The sequence below is a fragment of the Schistocerca americana genome, chromosome 11 (genome assembly GCF_021461395.2).
Source record: "Schistocerca americana isolate TAMUIC-IGC-003095 chromosome 11, iqSchAmer2.1, whole genome shotgun sequence".
NCBI lineage: Eukaryota > Metazoa > Arthropoda > Insecta > Orthoptera > Acrididae > Schistocerca > Schistocerca americana.
In genome coordinates this window covers 169,342,180-169,362,386 of record NC_060129.1, presented here as the reverse complement: position 1 = coordinate 169,362,386, position 20,207 = coordinate 169,342,180, and the positions used below count along the sequence as shown (strand labels likewise).

Genomic DNA, 20,207 nt, shown 5'->3' with positions numbered 1-20,207 from the left:
AAGCATGTGCAGATGAGTCGCGTGTGAGTAGTACCTTCTCCTGCTTCTCGCTACAGAAGTGTGGCAGTTAGCCATACATGCAATTGCAGCAAGCAGCCAGATTTTACTGGTGCGCCTATGCAGCCATATTCACGTATACGCAACAGGCCCGGAACTAGGGGGGGCAGGGGTAAACAGGGGTATCTGCCCCGGGCGGCAATTTCAGGGAGGGGGGGGTGGTATACACCACTTCTAACAAACACCGAACAACGCGCTCCAGCACGCGGCCGCACTTCTCTGGGCGGCCCGCTGCTTCCATCGCTGGCCGTCTTCACACATACACTCCCTTACGAGGCCGAGAAATACATCGCTGGCCGCACTTCTCTGGGCGGCTCGCGGCTACCATCGCTGGCCGCCTTCACGCACGCGCGTTTGTTAGCACACAGCAATTGGCTACGCCAGGAAACATTGCGATTGGTTTTCCCTGGAAAACAGTGACCCCAGCCGACGGCTCCATTAACTAGCAAGCCTTATATAAACCCCGCCGCCGCCGCAAACGACAGTTCTCATCGGGAAGTGCAGTACGCCGTACTCCAGCTGCTTGTGGATGACTCGCTGCACCACTCGAGGTTACCTGGCTGCTCGGCGGAAATCTAGCGACTTCACTTGGAGAGACTGAACTTCACTGGACTTGGGAATAATTACGGGACATGCACCCCACTATGCACATTTGGACATTGGTATAACCAAACTTTAATTATGCATTACTTCTGAGTGTGAGCCTGGGTAGACGCTTGGCTAACATAATTGTTAAAAAAAGTGATTTGTGATTTAATAAACCAGACTGACGAGGTTATTGTGTTATTCCTGGTTATAACGGGGTGGGGGGGTGGGGGGTGTCAGCGCCAAATTCATATTATTGAGGAAAAAAACCTTGTTTCACAATGTGCCAAGCATCCTGCACACGTTGGTCTATCGATTACTCGTATGATTTTGAACGCATCCCTGTTGGTTTTTGAACATTTTTGATCAAATTCTAAGTTGATTTCTGAATGAATGCATGCACAGTGCACGTGATGTCTCTGCCAGGGGAATCCCCCCTCTCATCTAGAAATAAACTTTGGGACAGGTCTATACGAGCTGAGCGAATAAAGCCGAAAGGGCGAATGACAATCGCTGTTTAGTGGTTGACTGGGTTCGCAAATGATCAGCACTGTTATTATTACTAGCGAATTGCATAGATTCAGACTACCAGAGCGGAAATAAATGACTAACAGGTATAACAGGCAACAAAGATTACGTATTGTCTTCTCCATGTATCCAAGAAAATGAAATTTTGACAGAAATAATTTGGCCAGACCGCTACACTACAATTCCCAGCTAGCAACCGCAAAAGTTCTACTCTGGGAGTAGCGCGGAAAACGCGCTGTACATACACGTAATAACGCCTAAGCGGGGAATAAATGCAGGATAACTAAACCGGCGATTGCGGCAGGGTTAGTGAAGTTAACCACAGAATAAATGTTGACACTGGCAGGAATAGTTACAGAATTTAGTGATGACAAGATTGTTTGTTAGAACGAGGAGAGAGAAGTAACAGGGACTCTCACAAATTACAGAAGAGTATGACGATTCCAAATTTATATAAAAATTTCGTAGTACTACTTTTCGATCTCATGCTTCAGAAGCTAGAGAGTATGAATGAAATGTGAAACTATTTCCTAACATAAAACTTTTTGCTTGTAGTAGGCATAATAGGCATTTGATATTGGTACTTCGTGAATTATATTCTGTAATGTTATAAAAATGACCATTTATGCCAAAACAGTCATGTTTCATTAGGTGTGTGTAACAATCGCTGCAATATTGGGCAGGCCTATTTCGTTTTATCTAGCAGACAGTGACAAAATACACATAATCAGATCAACAAACCACACCAATCTTGGGTACTGTTTGTATTAACAGCTTTTCTAGTATTAGACAACGACATTCCGTTTTTTCATATAGCAAAATGTTGGCGAACGTCGATGAGGTAATAGATTTTTTCCTAGAAAGGAAAGTACGCCATATAAAGCTGTAGCAAGATTAGAGAGGGAAAAAAGTTAGGACTTATGGACTGAAGAAATGTGTACTGTCTTGCTTGCCTCTTGTCTTTACTTGTTTTATGTATCATTTATTTAATTTTATGCCACACAAAACAGCAAGTTATTAGGGCTAATAGGCAGTAAAGACTGCAAATTTTCTGAAGAAAATTTATATCTGAATCTGGACATACGAATGTGCACTGTAAGCCGAATTATGCATTTTAGTATGGTTCACAAAATTCCCATGATCTTTGAGTATCCTCTAATGTCTTTTTTTGACATAACGTAAGATCTTTTAATGTTTTACTCGTACGAACGTACGGGCTTCCTGCGTCGTCATAGCTGCGCAAGCGTGGTGACGCCTGCCATCTGGTGCAACTGCTGAAACGAATCTATTTCTAACAGGTCGCGGAAAAACATTCTGCATGGTTGTTTGAAAAGCGTTATTTTCAAATAAAGTAAATTTTCTTTTAGACAAGATGAACTCAGTGTGTGACTTCTTAAATCACAGAGTATTTGAGTCTCATTCAAAAAATCAAATCTTGGAGGACAACCATTTAGAATATTTTCGAGCCCAGTAGATCAGACATTTATGTCTTCATTAAAAAATTTTACTGGCACATTTGTATGATGTATCTTAAAGTGTAACATGTGAAAAAGAGATCAACATTATGTATGAAAGCTTAGCTTCTCTTGCAGCTTATTAATCTTAGAGACCAATATTAAAGCTTTTCTTTTCTTGTAGCAACACTATTTATAGTAATTTAAACTGTTACCTTTTCCTATTTGTGTGTTCACACTACTTACCAGTGATGTTGCTATTGGCTGACTACATAACGTATCCTATGCTCTGAATATCCGCTGTCATCGGTTGGCGAGATCTCTTGACATGAGCTACGACTGGCTTACAAAAGCGCATCGCAATCTCGATTTCAATCCTTCGGAAAGTAACTATTCTAATTTATACTTTCGTAATTCGAATTTATGCTTTCGTAATACAGAAATATGTGTTGTAGATGTTGCTCCACATCAGACATCTTCCCAAAATGTGTTTTTTTCCGCTGAGTTTTGTTTTCTAAAGTGCCGGGAAATTCTATGCCGGTGCATAAAACCACAACCACTCAAAGGATTGATAAGTTTTACAGTTCCGAGGAAAAGTATACTGTTACTTAACGCGGAAAAAGTGTATTTCCATCTGGGAGAAAGTGTATTTTTAACCAGGAAATCCGGATTTTTTTTCCTCGACCACGTATACACCCTGTCATAACACAATTACTGGAAATTCACGGGAAGAATGTAAGTTCACCTCAATGTGGGCAACCTTCAAAAACTCCTGTGCCCGAACGGCTCACAGCGAGGCATTTTATTGACAAGATCCCACCCACAGAGAACAAGAGTAAGCCTGCAAAGAGATGTGCAGTCTGCTGCAAGAAGACGAGGAAACACAAGGAAACATCGTTCTGGTGCAAAGACTGTGGTGTAGGACTTTGTTTCCAAGATTGTTTCAAAATATACCACACTCAAAATTCATTTTAAGTGACAATGTATGTTTTAATCGTAATGAATATGTATTGACACCAATACCTGAAATTTTCATAACATTAGAACAAGTAATTCCCATCCTAGAACAATTTCACTGAAACGCTGCATTCTAGGGCCAGCCAGCCATATAAACTACCGCCAGTAGGCTAGGCACGCGCCCGGAAACTACCGGCTTGAAGGGTTAACACAGTACAATATTATCATTATGAAATAGATAGAGGATGCATTGAGTTGCAGACAGGCACATTGAAAAGATTGTGATATGTCTTAGCTTCCACCCCAAAGGTTTTTATCTGAAGTAGAAAATACACACACACACACACACACACACACACACACACACACACACACACAGGTGGCCACTGTCTCTGACTGCAGTGGCCGGAATGTATATGTATTTTGTACTTCAGATGAAGGCTCTTTCGATGAAAGCTAAGATGTATAGCAGTAAAATATTGTTTCTTTTTTCCATTCGGGACCTTCCATTGTTATAATATTACCATTCTTATAAGTATTGTTCTGTATACTATATATCCAGTAGAACGAATCTATACTGTTTACCACAGTTACTCAGTATACGTACAGGTTACTGTATTGCAAAGGGAATTTTTCTCAACACCTTGTCAGTCACATATACATTGACCAGCATGTCAAATGCAACACCCAATAAATGACGTGTAATCATTGTGTGATTACCTATTTCATCAAAGTGAAGCACTTCAGCCAATTTTTTGAGATGGGGTATGTAACTGGCATTGCTTTGTGAGCAAACATTGAAGTGTCGATTGTTTATAGCACTACCCTCAATTGTCGTTTCCCGTGCAACCTGGGAAACACATCACTGAATGGGAGTGAATAGTATTTTCCCCCCTCTTATAGCACTTATTGTTGTACCCTGAATTGTTCCCCTTTCAATCACACGTGTTTGTAGGATCTTACTGCGAGTGTCGTAATCAGATTTCTAGAGTCGACATGCCGTTAAGCCCCGAACAAGCTGCAAAAGCTGTTGTTTGGGTGGAAGATGGCAGCATTATGTTGCTGGAGTGTTGAGGACTGCACAGTCCACAATTTCCAGAACAGTAACAAGGTGTAGGGAAAATGGAGGCTTTGCAGGGAGGCCAGGAACAGGCCCAAGAAGAGCAACATGAGAGAGATGACCGCTTCTTACAATATTGAAAGCTGGCTTTCATTTGTGACGTTCATTTCGCAGATTATTCTGCATGTTTGAATTAAATAAACCCATATAATGGTTAATTAGTCTTGTTAGGTGGATTAGAAAGAGAGATACGTGATGATTAAACACATGTCTGAAATAATACGGGCTTTGGTAATAATAATATTCAGTTGCATGCTATAGGTGTAAGCAAAGTAAATTTGCCAGTGGAGGCGAGGAGTGGACGGGCGCAGCTGGGGAGGCGAAGGCCGGCGAGCGCCGGAAGAGCATCGTGCAGGGGCCGGTGGTCCCAGGGGATGCGGTCACTGACCGGCAAACATCAAAAGGAACGCTGCCGGGTGCCAGATGAGAGAGAGAGGGGAAATGCCGAGCAGACAGAGAGCGTCCGACGTACGCACTGACGCCGCCCGGTCGCGCGCCGTTTTAGCGGCAAATGGGCTGAGCTCCGAATGGGCAGTTCGTAGCAAAGTGTGGGAAACGCTGAGGATCAACGCCCGCTGTTTGGACAGAGAAATTTTTGGATTGGTGGAGAAATTGTATCACTCTGCGAGGGAGACGTGGGAGGCCTTTGCAGCGTTGGGATTGGCCGATTAGAGTTTGACGGCAAGATTGTCGCAAGAGCACCGTGCAGAGAGCGAGAGGAGGAGAGCGTCTTGTGCCGTGGAAGCGGACAGTCGCAAAGTTTGGTAGCTCTGAGACAGGGACTTAGATTCTGAATACTGTGCTGTGTACGATCTGCAGCTACAGTAGGACATCGGCATCCACGATAGGCATTACATTGACTACTAGTATAATTGCAGTCGATTCCGTCTTATAGGCTGGCAGTCACCATTGAACGTAGTCAACCAGTGCACAGAGCTATCATACTGGTATTGCACATTAGTACAAGACACACTGGGCTGCACCTTAAAGGTTGTTGAGCCAGGCTTGAAAGCGTTGTATACCATTTAGAGGAAAAATAGGGCTTGTGGTATTAGCAGTTTGTGTAGCTTATTCTGCTCAAGATATTTGAGAGACTTATCCTAATTCGGCGACTTCGCAGCTGCAGTTGTCAACCCAGTAGTATCGACGGAGCCAGCACGCTGGTAGACGGTAATGTAAAACTTGCAGCAGCGGCAGTAAAGTTCAGAAATAGTTGTCGGATCGTGTTCTTGCCATCCACTGAACATCCGTGCAGTTTTGGTTACGATTCGTTATTGGTTATTTGTCTTTTTGCATGTTGTTCGGTTTGTTTCTCGGTGGTGGTGTCCGAAGTAGGTATTATTTCAGACACAAAAGAGATTACAGGAACGCAGTCAGATCGCATTTACCATTTGCTTATCCAGGGGCATAATTAAATCTAACTTCGCATCAACTTAACATTAAGAGCTGAGAGCCAATCTTACCATTGTAGTATATCTCAGAACAGTGTACAATTTGTTTAATTTGTTTTCATTCACGATTTGTTCAATATGATCTAATTTCTATCGTGAGATAATTTACAATAAATACAAGTTATTTTCAATATCGCTTTTGATTCAGTAGTTAGTGGTAGTTAGCCGTCACTGTCACATTAATATATTTTATTCATGTTTAATATCGGCCACTACCCCGATGGGTAGTCCTCCAATATCAAGGTCTTCACAACTGCCACATCACTGCTACTGAAGCACGAAATTGACTCCACCAGGTTCAAGGGGTCAATGTTAGTGAGTGAACCATTCGAAGAAGACCGGAAGATGCCGATCTTCAGTCCAGAAGATGTGCTACAAGTCCAGAACTCACCAGAGAGTATTGCACAGTTTGACTACATTTCGCGAGAGAGCATCTCGGCTGGACAGTACGACAACGGTATTAAGTGTCGTTTTCTGACGAGTCGCGATTTGAGAGAAGAGAGAGGGTCTGGACGAGGCCAGGGGAAAGGTATCCCCCTTGATTATTCTCATCTAGGATGCCTTTTCAGGGTGGTTATGTGATGATATGGGCAGGAATCAATACAGCCGCAGGGACGGATTTGGCATTTGTGGAGCACGGGAGTGTGGAGGAAATCCTGCTTCATGTTGTGCCTTTCGCTCCATTTATTGGTGCTTTTACACTAATGTACAACAATGCATGCCCACATCATGTGAGATTTGTGAGAGTGTTCTCGGATGAAACAGTGATTCGTGCTACAGGTTGGCCTGCTCGAAGCCCCTACTGAGCACGTTTCGGACTGGCCGAGAAGAGCCTGTCGGCACTATCCATAGACCCTACAGGCCTTAAGGAACATCCTGGAAGAATGGGATACGATTCATCAACGTGACATTCCCACATTAATCAGGAGCCTGCCGGAAAGGTTGAACGCTGTCACTGGTGCAAGAGGTGGCATACACGCTTTTGAGGATGCGAACAGAGGTCTTCGAAGTCTGAAGTAAATAGATGTGCATTACCTTTATTAGCTTACTCAAAATTTCCTTGAAATATGCAGCTCTGACTTAATTTCTTAAATTTGTTTATAATCGTCTTTCTTTTTGCTGGACACTTAAATGGGACCGTACCACAATATTCCATCATAAGATAGTGGATTAGTGTCATAAGAAATTGAGGTGTTGCATTTTTCATGCCAGTCAGTGTACTGTAACAGAAGACGTGGCTAGCGGAGGCCCTCACTTGGATATGGCAACAGTACAGAAGTTAACTGAAAGCAGCAGGGGGGGGGGGGGGGGGGCTGAATTCCTGAGAGACAGCAATCACAGAAAACTTTCAATTAAATTGACAACACACAGAGTGAACAGATTAGGTTTCTTCCTACAACACTTCACTTGTAAAAATAGACATTCCAAAGCTGGAATAGTAAGTGAACTGTTTCTTGTTTCTACAAATATACAGGGTTATTCTATATGATGGACCCATTTTCAAAAATTCATATCTATTCAAGTACAAATCGAAAATGAACAGGTTTTATACCAATGAAAAAGAGGAAATTTCACAGTTCACGGTGGTAGTGGCGGGCAGGCAGTGACAGTTTCAGAAGCAGCCGGTAGAGTTCCTGCGGCAATAGGGTAGTCGTTCTGTTTCACTGTCAGTTGTGAGAGATGGCGACTGTAGAGCACAATGTCTTCTGCATTCCCGAGTTTGCAAAAGGGAGTGACAAACTGCACTTCAACGAGTGTTTCGTACCAAATTTGATATTCAACCACCGACTCGCAAAAGCAGTTTAAACAGAGAAAAAGCACAGGCCAACTGCATGCATCAGAGGATGATGTCCAACGGATTCGAGAAAGTTTCGTGGGCAGTATCTGTAAGTCTACCGAAAGAGCCAGTCGAGAACTTAGAATGCCCCAACCGACTGTATGGAAAGTTCTGAGACAGAGTTTCTCATGCAGGCTCTCAATCCCAATGACAAAGAGAAGTGTCTTCTATTTTGTGGTTATGTGCTAGCAAAGATAGAGGATGATGCATTTCTACAGAGAGTGATTTTTAGTGATGAAGTGATGTTCAGCTTTAGTGTATCGCCGCACATTGACATGCGCATCACTTCTTTGCCTTGCGTTTCAATACGAGTCGGACATTGACTATTCGTCACATTCGTAAATTGTAATCGGTGCTATGAACAAACACTGCCAACACTGTCATACACTCAAATACAAAGGTGAATCTGCTGGTTTCTGCTGCGCATCTGGAAAAGTTGTATTGCCACCATTGAATTCGCCGCCAGAGCCACTGAAAACACTACTGGCTGGAGCTACAAAATTCAGGGCCAAGTGTATCATCAAATTTGCCCTTTAATGCCGATGCCTGATACCGATTCAAAATTTCTGCAAATCTACTTCATGGGTGATGAGCAGCAGCAAATAAATGCACGGTGCCAGTACAACCCTATCGAGCAGATGGAGGAGCGAGACATAGTGGGTATTTCAGAATCTTTTTACACAATCATAACCAGTTGGTCCAGTTGTTCAATACCGTTTCAAACAGACTGCAAAATGACAACTATATAATTGTCATCAAAGGAGATAAAGTACCATCTGGGCAGCACGCGGGCCTATATAATGCACCGACTATTAATGAAGTTGCAGTTGTTACGGTTGGCGACACATTTGAACGTCGAGATATACGAATCCGACGCAGAGATAACACAGTGCATACTATTGAAGACAGTCATCGTTCTTACGACACTTTGCAATATCCATAGATATTTTGGGAAGGAGAAGATTAATATCATTTAAATATCAAACAAAGAAATCCAGCAACAGGTACAATCTACATGTCATTACCAAATACTTTATTTTTATAAACAATTAATTTCTTTTTGTCTTAATTATATTTTTACTTTGCAGGTGCAGAAACCAGCAAGAAAGTGAGCGCATTGAACTACTACGCATATCGGCTGATGATTCGTGCCGATAAAGACAATAATGTTCTCCGATGCTGCCAGCTGTTTCATCAATATATCGTTGATATGTATGCGAAAACTGAAAGCAAGCAATTACGATACATCAGGTATAATCAAGCGAAACTTCGAAATGAGGAATACATTCATTTGTGTGATGCTATTGTTGGTAATGTAGATGGAATAACTAATACCAACGACATCGGTACTTCATATATTCTTCTCTCATCATATATTGGTAGCCCACGCAAGAATATATTCCAGACACCATAACTTTTGTGCGTGTGTACAAACGACCAGAGTTGTTCATTACATTTACATGTAATCCAAAATGAGATGAAATTAAAATTGCGTTATTGCCAGGTGTTGTAACTGCAGGAACAAGCCAAGTCTAAATACAGTCTTTCTCAGGCAGTACGACAGAAATAGTCCGTAAACAGTAGGTGAGATAAAATGTAAGGTAAAGGCCGGGCGTGGCAGAGGGGTCATAAAGGAACACAACTGGAGAGCCAAGGCGGAGGTCCAAACTGTCGGGCAGCTACGCGTGATAAGAAAAGAAACAGACTTCTTAACGAGACAAAAGAAGCTCTGTGTAGGGACTCGTGACAAGTAGGCAATTAAATATATCAACGGAAAACTTCTGGTTAGAGAGAGAAGTCTGGGATCAGAGAGAGAAAGAATGAAAGAAAGCAAGAAAGAAAGAGGGCCCTCGGTGGCAGGAAGTTGTGGTGACTCGCAACTTTCAGTATTAGTAGCCCCACTACGGCAGAGTGCAGAAAAGTAGTCCTTGCGGGTGCAGAGGAACGCAGGACAGTGGCAGCGAGACGCAGAGTGACGAGGCACAGTGGTGCCTAAGCAGCCAGTGTTCGAGACCGAGGGTCCGAGACGAGCAGCAGCAGCTGTAGCAGCGGCAGCCGAGGCGAGCGACAGGGTCGGCACAGCCCAGCAGAGCGGCGGCCGATACATCGCAGCAACGCAGGTACAGAGAGAGAGTAGAGCAGCGCGGTACGGCGCGGATCGACAGAACAGACGACGCACACCAAGAGAAGCAGTACTTACAAAATTGTCTTAAGAATATTGTATCTTTATATTGTAAAGTATTAACGTAGTTAAGATGCCCCAGACTATGGAAGATCCGTCATCCTCCACTAAAGGTAAGATGTCAGTGAAGGAAGTCTTATGTTTTGTTTCAAAACTGTTTGAAGGGAATAAAAAGGATTCAAGGGAATTTATTGAAAATGTAGGTGTGCCATTTGAACTAGTAAAGCCAGAGGAACACGGAACGTTACTGAAGTTCGTTAAAACAAAAATAACCGATGACCCCAGATCGAAACTGCAAGCGCACAAACGCACATGTACGTGGCAGGAGGTGAAACGTGTTCTAGACGAAAACTATGTGAGTAAGAGTACCATAGACTACTGCACATGTAAGATTTCCCAAGCAAGACAGGGACAGGGAGAGCCAATTGCAATGTGGGCAAGCCGAATAGACAAAATGCAGAGAGATTTTAGAGAAGCAGTAAACAGAGTTACAGCTAGAGAAAACTTGAAGGGTGCGATAGAACTGATTGAGTTGGGGTTAGGTTGTTTGGGGAAGGAGACCAGACAGCGAGGTCATCGGTCTCATCGGATTGGGGAAGGAAGTCGGCCTTGCGCTTTCAAAGGAACCATCCCGGCATTTGCCTGGAGCGATTTAGGGAAATCACGGAAAACCTAAATCAGGATGGTTGGCTGTGGGATTGAACCGTCGTCCACCCGAATCCGAGTCCAGTGTCTAGAACTGATTGATACATTAGGAAGTGCCTGCTTTATACAGGGGTTAAGCAACAATAGAGTACAAACAATAGTGAGAAGCAGAGGCGACGAAATTACGTTAGCAGCAGCAGTGGAGTTGGCACTGCAGGAAGAGTGTGCAACACTGTCCACGAAAGAGCGAGGACTAGTCCTGAGGGTAACCTTCAACCGTGGGAAGGAAGCAGTGGAGAGCACTAGAGAGATTAAAGAATTGAAATGTTTCACATGCGGGTTGAGAGGCCATATTGCAAGCAAGTGTAGGAAGAATAGGCCAAAGGGCAGACTACGGGCAATGACGGGCAAAGAATTTACAAACTTTCGCTACGGGTGCGACAAGCCGGGGCACACAGGCGCAGAATGTCGGGTGAGGTTAAGGAAGGTTCGTCCGATAGATGCAAGAGATTTCAGAGGAAGTCACAGAGAAACCGATGGAGGGCTACGGGAGTGTAGATGTCCAAAATGTAATTTACCAGGGCACTGTGGATACCCATGTACAAGGGTAAAAGACGTAGCCTGCTACAAGTGTAAGCAGCAGGGCCACTAAGCTAAAGGTTGTCACGAAGGGCCCTGGCACGCCTGGGGAAAAAGGCAGCGTGCCAGTATCCAGTAAAACCATCAAAGTGGTGCGGGGAAACCAAGAGGCGGCAAGGCCACACAGTCGGGCCTTGTTGCGATAGGTAAACCCACAGTTTGGATAATCGACTGTGCAACAGAGAATGATGTTTTAGTACTGTATTGCATAGAGTAGAGGTATTTGAAGTTATTGACAGACACCGAAGCACAGTTGTGTTTGCTCAAGAGAACAAGTAACGGTAAAAGGTGCACTTAGGATTAATGAAGCAGAAAGGCTTTGGCTAAAAGGCGTGACTAGTGAAGCTTAACACCTCGTAAAGACTCCAGTGTGAAATTACTCGTGGCCCATTCACAGAATGTAACTCTCGCACGGAAATCGTTCCCGTGCAGCTCCTGGGTCAGTGACGTGCGGTACGGGTGAAACGAGGATCTGCAGCTAAAATGAACACCTCCGCCTCCTCACTTTCTGCAGTTCTTCGTCTGTTACTGCGACACATTACCGAGCTGCCCGTTTCCCGAAGTCGTACTTCGGCACGTAAGAACGTAACGGCTGCCGGAGCTCTCCACCTAGGATATCTCACGTCGTATGCCACGGCTGCTCCAGTGGCATCGCGTTGGGACTCGCCGAGCATCACAACACGTCAACATACTCGTTGTTCGTGTATGCCATCTTCATCCGATGCCAGTAACTGTGCCCCGTTTGCTTTTGTGGCTGGAACTGTCGGGTATATGGCCACGTGTTGCGACAGTCAGCAGGTCGGCAGTCCAACAGCGCATCGTGGAAGCCTTCTCGCTCTGTGGCACCGGCAACGTTACAACTCGGCCGTACCACAGTTAGAAGGTATCGTCACCTGAAACTTTTAAGGGTTGTAGCTCCCAAACTGAAGTGATAGGAATGTAATTTAAATTGATGTATACACAGCTGGTGTTGCGATTCCAGTGCCTGACAGAAACAACTACTGTTCCATTTAAAAAAGTTGTATCTTTTTACTGTAACTCTTTGGATAATTATACAATAAACTATGTTCATAGCTCTGCTGACAGTGTAACGTTTCTTATGGTGACCTACCGCAATAAATATTTCCATCGCCTATTACTTCATAACTTGCAGAGGCAAACACATTTATTGAAACACCCTGTATATAATAAAGTTGTTGGTTTCAAAAATTCAGAGATGATGAGGATTATGTTTAAAAGCAAACACTCATCATTTTCATTTTAGCTCTAACCTTGGCAAAATTTTGTCTTTCAACAAGTTAAGTAAAGACATTGGCAAATACCTTCTACGGTACTAGAGGGAGCTACAAAGGTAAAAACTTTAGGGGGAACACAAAGACTGGATTGAGCCCAGCAAATTTGACCAAGCACACAATCTGCTCCATTTCCTTCCAAAACTAAATTCTGAATTGCCAAAAACTGCATTTGATTAGTAAAAAATAAATACTTAATAATATAACAAATTTAAGAAACACAATAACAGAGCTAAAGTTAGTCCTTATAGTCTTCAGTAGCTTACACTCTTCTCATACAGCAATACAGTTACCATAAATATCCCATATCTTCACATAAGTAAAGTCATTCAACCAGGTGCAAGCAACAGTTTGGTAATATTTGCCACAGTTGCACAGAGCAACACCAAGTGGTCAGAGAACGGTATGCAATTCACAATGCCACTTGTGTAGTAGAATTTAATTCTTTGTACATTAATGTCACTAACCTCAGCTTTTATTCTGTCACATTAAACTCAAAAAACGGAAGTTCCACAGCAGAAATTGGTCTCTAACAAATCTTACTACGCAAGTCGTACTGTGTATTACATACCACAACAAAAATCTTGTCACACACAGAGTGTGGATTCTTTTCTAGCACATACAAAAGAGCTCTCTGAATTTAGTACAGAGTGTCACATGATTAAAGACAATCCAAATGCCATCTCTCACATCTCGCACGAGCAGGCGCTGTCCCACACATTACGCCAACAACCCGACTCCGACACTGCAGCCTTCTGTAGCCAACTGCATATTGATTTCTCACAATACAAATGGCATTCTGCACGTAACCTCAGATGCGTATAACACTGTACGTGCCCCATTACGATCGAAGCAGTGTAGGATCCAGAACAACCAAAATTGTACTTCCTACACGTTACAAACATGCTTTCCATCTCCAGAGTGTAATGTCCGAGTTTCATATTTTTGTGACTCACGACATTCTGGTGCAGACACTCAACAACAGTACGTGTCGTCGTCTGGACTGTCACTGCTACCTGTCTTCACGTCACGGTGAGCCGTCTTCTTCGTATAGCTGCAGAACCGTTTGTTGCCTGTGGGAATGAAGATAAACAAAGTGAAGTGAGAAGAGGAAAGTATTACACAACGCAAAATTTTTACAAAAAAATTGGTAATTTCCCAAAACTGGAACAAAGATTTAATATTTCTGCTTCACGAGAAGTGGGACATACACTGTAAATCTTGCAGAAGCCTACTCGAGCGTCTCTGAATTCTTACATTCCTGTTATACATAATACCTGTATTACTTAATGGTTCTTCTACATCTACATCTACATTGATACTCCGCAAGCCACCCAACGGTGTGTGGCGGAGGGCACTTTACGTGCCACTGTCATTACCTCCGTTTCCTGTTCCAGTCGCGTATGGTTCGCGGGAAGAACGACTGTCTGAAAGCCTCCGTGCGCGCTCTAATCTCTCTAATTTTACATTCGTGATCTCCTCGGGAGGTATAAGTAGGGGGAAGCAATATATTCAATACCTCATCCAGAAACGCACCCTCTCGAAACCTGGTGAGCAAGCTACACTGCGATGCAGAGCGCCTCTCTTGCAGAGTCTGCCACTTGAGTTTATTAAACATCTCCGTAACGCTATCACGGTTACCAAATAACCCGGTGACGAAACGCGCCGCTCTTCTCTGGATCTTCTCTATCTCCTCCGTCAACCCGACCTGGTACGGATCCCACACTGATGAGCAATACTCAAGTATAGGTCGAACGAGTGTTTTGTAAGCCACCTCCTTTGTTGATGGACTACATTTTTTAAGCACTCTCCCAATGAATCTCAACCTGGTACCCGCCTTACCAACAATTAATTTTATATGATCATTCCACTTCAAATCGTTCCGTACGCATACTCCCAGATATTTTACAGAAGTAACTGCTACCAGTGATTGTTCCGCTATCATATAATCATACAATAAAGGATCCTTCTTTCTATGTATTCGCAATACATTACATTTGTCTATGTTAAGGGTCAGTTGCCACTCCCTGCACCAAGTGCCTATCCGCTGCAGATCTTCCTGTATTTCGCTACAATTTTCTAATGCAGCAACTTCTCTGTATACTACAGCATCATCCACGAAAAGCCGCATGGAACTTCCGACACTATCTACTAAGTCATTTATATATATTGTGAAAAGCAATGGTCCCATAACACTCCCCTGTGGCACGCCAGAGGTTACTTTAACGTCTGTAGACGTCTCTCCATTGATAACAACATGCTGTGTTCTGTTTGCTAAAAACTCTTCAATCCAGCCACACAGCTGGTCTGATATTCCGTATGCTCTTACTTTGTTTATCAGGCGACAGTGCGGAACTGCATCGAACGCCTTCCGGAAGTCAAGAAAAATAGCATCTACCTGGGAGCCTGTATCTAATATTTTCTGGGTCTCATGAACAAATAAGGCGAGTTGGGTCTCACACGATCGCTGTTTCCGGAATCCATGTTGATTCCTACATAGTAGATTCTGGGTTTCCAGAAATGACATGATACGCGAACAAAAAACATGTTCTAAAATTCTACAAGAGATCGACGTAAGAGATATAGGTCTATAGTTTTGCGCATCTGCTCGACGACCCTTCTTGAAGACTGGGACTATCTGTGCTCTTTTCCAATCATTTGGAGCCCTCCGTTCCTCTAGAGACTTGCGGTACACGGCTGTTAGAAGGGGGGCAAGTTCTTTCGCGTACCCTGTGTAGAATCGAATTGGTATCCCGTCAGGTCCAGTGGACTTTCCTCTATTGAGTGATTCCAGTTGCTTTTCTATTCCTTGGACACTTATTTCGATGTCAGCCATTTTTTCGTTTGTGCGAGGATTTAGAGAAGGAACTGCAGTGCTGTCTTCCTCTGTGAAACAGCTTTGGAAAAAGGTGTTTAGTATTTCAGCTTTACGCGTGTCATCCTCTGTTTCAATGCCATCATCATCCCGTAGTGTCTGGATATGCTGTTTCGAGCCACTTACTGATTTAACGCAAGACCAGAACTTCCTAGGATTTTCTGTCAAGTCGGTACATAGAATTTTACTTTCGAATTCAATGAACGCTTCACGCATAGCCCTCCTTACGCTAACTTTGACATCGTTTAGCTTCTGTTTGTCTGAGAGGTTTTGGCTGCGTTTAAACTTGGAGTGGAGCTCTCTTTGCTTTCGCAGTAGTTTCCTAACTTTGTTGTTGTACCACGGTGGGTTTTTCCCGTCCCTCACAGTTTTACTCGGCACGTACCTGTCTAAAACGCATTTTACGATTGCCTTGAACTTTTTCCATAAACACTCAACATTGTCAGTGTCGGAACAGAAATTTTCGTTTTGATCTGTTAGGTAGTCTGAAATCTGCCTGCTATTACTCTTGCTAAACAGATAAACCTTCCTCCCTTTTTTTATATTCCTATTAACTTCCATATTCAGGGATGCTGCAACGGCCTTATGATCACTGATTCCCTGTTCTGTACATACAGAGTCGAAAAGTTCGGGTCTGTTTGTTATCAGTAGGTCCAAGATGTTATCTCCACGAGTCGGTTCTCTGTTTAATTGCTCGAGGTAATTTTCGGATAGTGCACTCAGTATAATGTCACTCGATGCTCTGTCCCTACCACCCGTCCTAAACATCTGAGTGTCCCAGTCTATATCTGGTAAATTGAAATCTCCACCTAAGACTATAACATGCTGAGAAAATTTATGTGAAATGTATTCCAAATTTTCTCTCAGTTGTTCTGCCACTAATGCTGCTGAGTCGGGAGGTCGGTAAAAGGAGCCAATTATTAACCTAGTTCGGTTGTTTAGTGTAACCTCCACCCATAATAATTCACAGGAACTATCCACTTCTACTTCACTACAGGATAAACTACTACTAACAGCGACGAACACTCCACCACCGGTTGCATGCAATCTATCCTTTCTAAACACCGTCTGTACCTTTGTAAAAATTTCGGCAGAATTTATCTCTGGCTTAAGCCAGCTTTCTGTACCTATAACGATTTCAGCTTCGGTGCTTTCTATCAGCGCTTGAAGTTCCGGTCCTTTACCAACGCAGCTTCGACAGTTGACAATTACAATACCGATTGCTGCTTGGTCCCCGCATGTCCTGACTTTGCCCCGCACCCGTTGAGGCTGTTGCCCTTTCTGTACTTGCCCAAGGCCATCTAACCTAAAAAACCGCCCAGCCCACACCACACAACCCCTGCTACCCGTGTAGCCGCTTGTTGCGTGTAGTGGACTCCTGACCTATCCAGCGGAACCCGAAACCCCACCACCCTATGGCGCAAGTCGAGGAATCTGCAGCCCACACGGTCGCAGAACCGTCTCAGCCTCTGATTCAGACCCTCCACTCGGCTCTGTACCAAAGGTCCGAAGTCAGTCCTGTCGACGATGCTGCAGATGGTGAACTCTGCTTTCATCCCGCTAGCGAGACTGGCAGTCTTCACCAAACCAGATAGCCGCCGGAAGCCAGAGAGGATTTCCTCCGATCCATAGCGACACACATCATTGGTGCCGACATGAGCGACCACCTGCAGATGGGTGCACCCTGTACCCTTCATGGCATCCGGAAGGACCCTTTCCACATCTGGAATGACTCCCCCCGGTATGCACACGGAGTGCACATTGGTTTTCTTCCCCTCTCTTGCTGCCATTTCCCTAAGGGGCCCCATTACGCGCCTGACGTTGGAGCTCCCAACTACCAGTTGTTGCTGCTGATAAAGTTTCAATTTGACTGTGAATTATGCAATGACAACACAAGACACAAAATAACTTTTAACAATAATGGGAAGTTCTGGATGGAGCAATACATAAAATAAGGGAAAAGCAACCACTCAACTATAGCAGACTGACGGCCGGAACACAGAATGTTTGCAGTTTTGCTAGAAAAAGAGCTAGTATGAAAGCTGTTTTCTGTTATACGAGGGTAATCCCGAAAGAAAGGTCTCCTGTTTATTTCTACAATGGCTTACATCAGTTTACAGATTGAACATTCAGCTATTATTTGACATAATCACCATTTCTGTCAAAGCATTTTTTAGACGCTGTGGCAGTTTTTGTATGCCCATGTCAACCAGCTCATGGCCATGCTGTTCAGAAAGTTACGAACCTCTTCTTTCATCTCGTCATAGGAGCTGAATCATTTTCCGGTCAAATGTTCTTTTAACCTAAGGAACAGGTGATAGTCACTGGGCGCCAAGTCAGGACTATAGGGTGGGTGGGTGATTATGTTCCACTGAAACTGTTGCAGGAGAGCAACGGTTTGCCGAGCGATGTGTGGGCGAGTGTTGCCTTGCAGAATGTGTACACCCTTGCCCAACATTCCTCTTCTCCGGTTTTGAATTGCCTGTTTGAGTTTTTTCAGAGTCTCACAGTGCCTGTCAGCATTAATTGTGGTCCCAGTGGGCATAAAGTCGACCAGCAATACCCCTCCTCAGAAACTGACGGTCTCCCGCTCCTTTGTTCGTCACGAATTGCGGTCCGACCAGCAGCAAAACACTCTACACTACTTACGAACATTTTTGACATCTGTGCACGACTCACCATACATTTCCATCAATTGCCGATGGATTTCAATCGGTGCAGTGCCCTTTGCATTCAAAACCCAATAACTGCACGCAATTCGCACTTGGCGGTAACATCCAACGAGAGCTCCATTCTCAACGGCTGCCAAGCCAAGACTGAGCGACTCAGTGCGGAGTGTGCATGTTTACACACAGCACGTGAGGCACTCTTCATAACAGTGTGACCAACTGCCACACAGAGTTCTGTACTTATAAAAAAGTAGGAGACCTTACTTTTGGGATTACCCTCGTATGTTTCTGTGTTCCAGCCATTAGTCCTATACAGAAAAGTCCTATACAGAAAAGTACAAGATGGTTAGAATAAAGCTTTCACTGCTTGAGAGGACTCCCTCTGAAAAACATGTGATTGTAGGACAATGAAACTATGTGGATACACTTGTAATGATATGTGGATGAAAGGTAACGAATAAATGACAGGGAGGAGGGGAAACACACACACACACACACACACACACACACACACACACACACACACACTCAAATACCCCCATGAGCGGGTAATATTTGTTAACTGCATTCCATGTCTATGTTCCAAGTTACAAACGTTGCTCAATGTAATGATCATCAGCATCCACAGCAGCCTAGAACTGCACTACCGTATTTACTCAAATCTAAGCCGCACTTTTTTCCAGTTTTTGTGATCCAAAAAACCACCTGTGCAAAGTAAGCGGAAGTTCTGTAAAATGCTGGTAGGTGCCGCCACAACTAACTTCTGCCGTCACATATATGTAGCGCTACAGACGCATGCTTTGCAGGCATAAAGATAAATACTGGTGCCAAAACCCCTGCGCCAGTAAATAAATTAAAAGGGGTAGAATACGAGCTTTTTTCTCCACCACAAATTTCGACCACTGCATTTTTGTACACTATCCAACGAAGTAAACAGAAATTCCATAGTATTCGTCTTTGAATGTAGCAGCCTTTCAAATATTCATAGCTACAAAAATAAATTTCTTTAGACAAAAATACCAACAATGCACAAGGCTTTATGATTGTTGCACAAGTTGATACGCTGGGGCTCATTAAGATTTCACATAGCGGCACCTATTACTTTGTGGAATTTTGTGAAGTGCTTGTTGGTGTTTGTGAACCGTAATGAAGCACTTTCATTATAGTTCCAAATTCAAGAGGGGGAGTTATTTCTTTTGCAGAACAAAGTTCTAATCGTGCTGCAGGTCTGCAATACTGGATTGACGAGAGCAACATCAGGCCATGGCGACTGCAGAGAGACAAATTATTTGAATGTTCAAGTAGCTAGAAAGCATTTAGTGGGTCAAAGTGCGGCCGATACCATGCACTAGAAGTGATTTTGAATGAATTTGTTAAGGAACAGTGTCAGAAATTCCTGCCTATGAACACCGAAATTTTAAAAATTAAAGCACATGAAATTGCTCGAGAGCAAAAAACCGAAAATTTTAAGGCTAGTCACAGCTGGAGTGATCTGTTTATGAAGCGCTGGGGTTTTTCACTTCGGAGGCGAACTTCAGTTGCACAGAAGCTGCCGAAAAATTATGAAGAAAACTTGTGGAATTTCACCACTTCTATTATTTGGTTCTAGTTGATCATTATCAAAGAAAGCAGCAGTGTAAGTTTACAACAAATAGCAGAAAAGCAATACCTTCTTGGTCAGACAGTAAATGCTGACCAAACTCCCGTATCTTTCGACATGCCGTCAAATTATACAGTTGATGCCAGTGGAAAGAAAGACATAAGTGTTCTTACATCAGGGGGTGAAAAAACAGCGGATGTCCTCAGGCCTGCTTGCACAGCAGATAGACCTATATTACCCCCATTCGTAGTTTTTAAGTGAAAGACTTTACTGAAATCAGAAGTGTTTCCAAAAAGTGTAATTGTACGAGCAAACA

At 43.5% G+C, this 20,207-nt stretch overlaps 1 protein-coding gene across 1 annotated transcript in view; it reads right to left on the bottom strand.

Annotated features, from left to right (window-relative positions):
- Positions 1–12,495: 12,495 nt before the first annotated feature.
- Positions 12,496–20,207, bottom strand: part of LOC124554052 — a 242,103-nt gene continuing 234,391 nt past the window's right edge. Inside the window, exon 13 of the mRNA XM_047128087.1 lies at positions 12,496–13,820. The gene's annotated coding sequence lies outside the window, so the exon portion shown is untranslated. The remainder of the gene's footprint in view (positions 13,821–20,207) is intronic.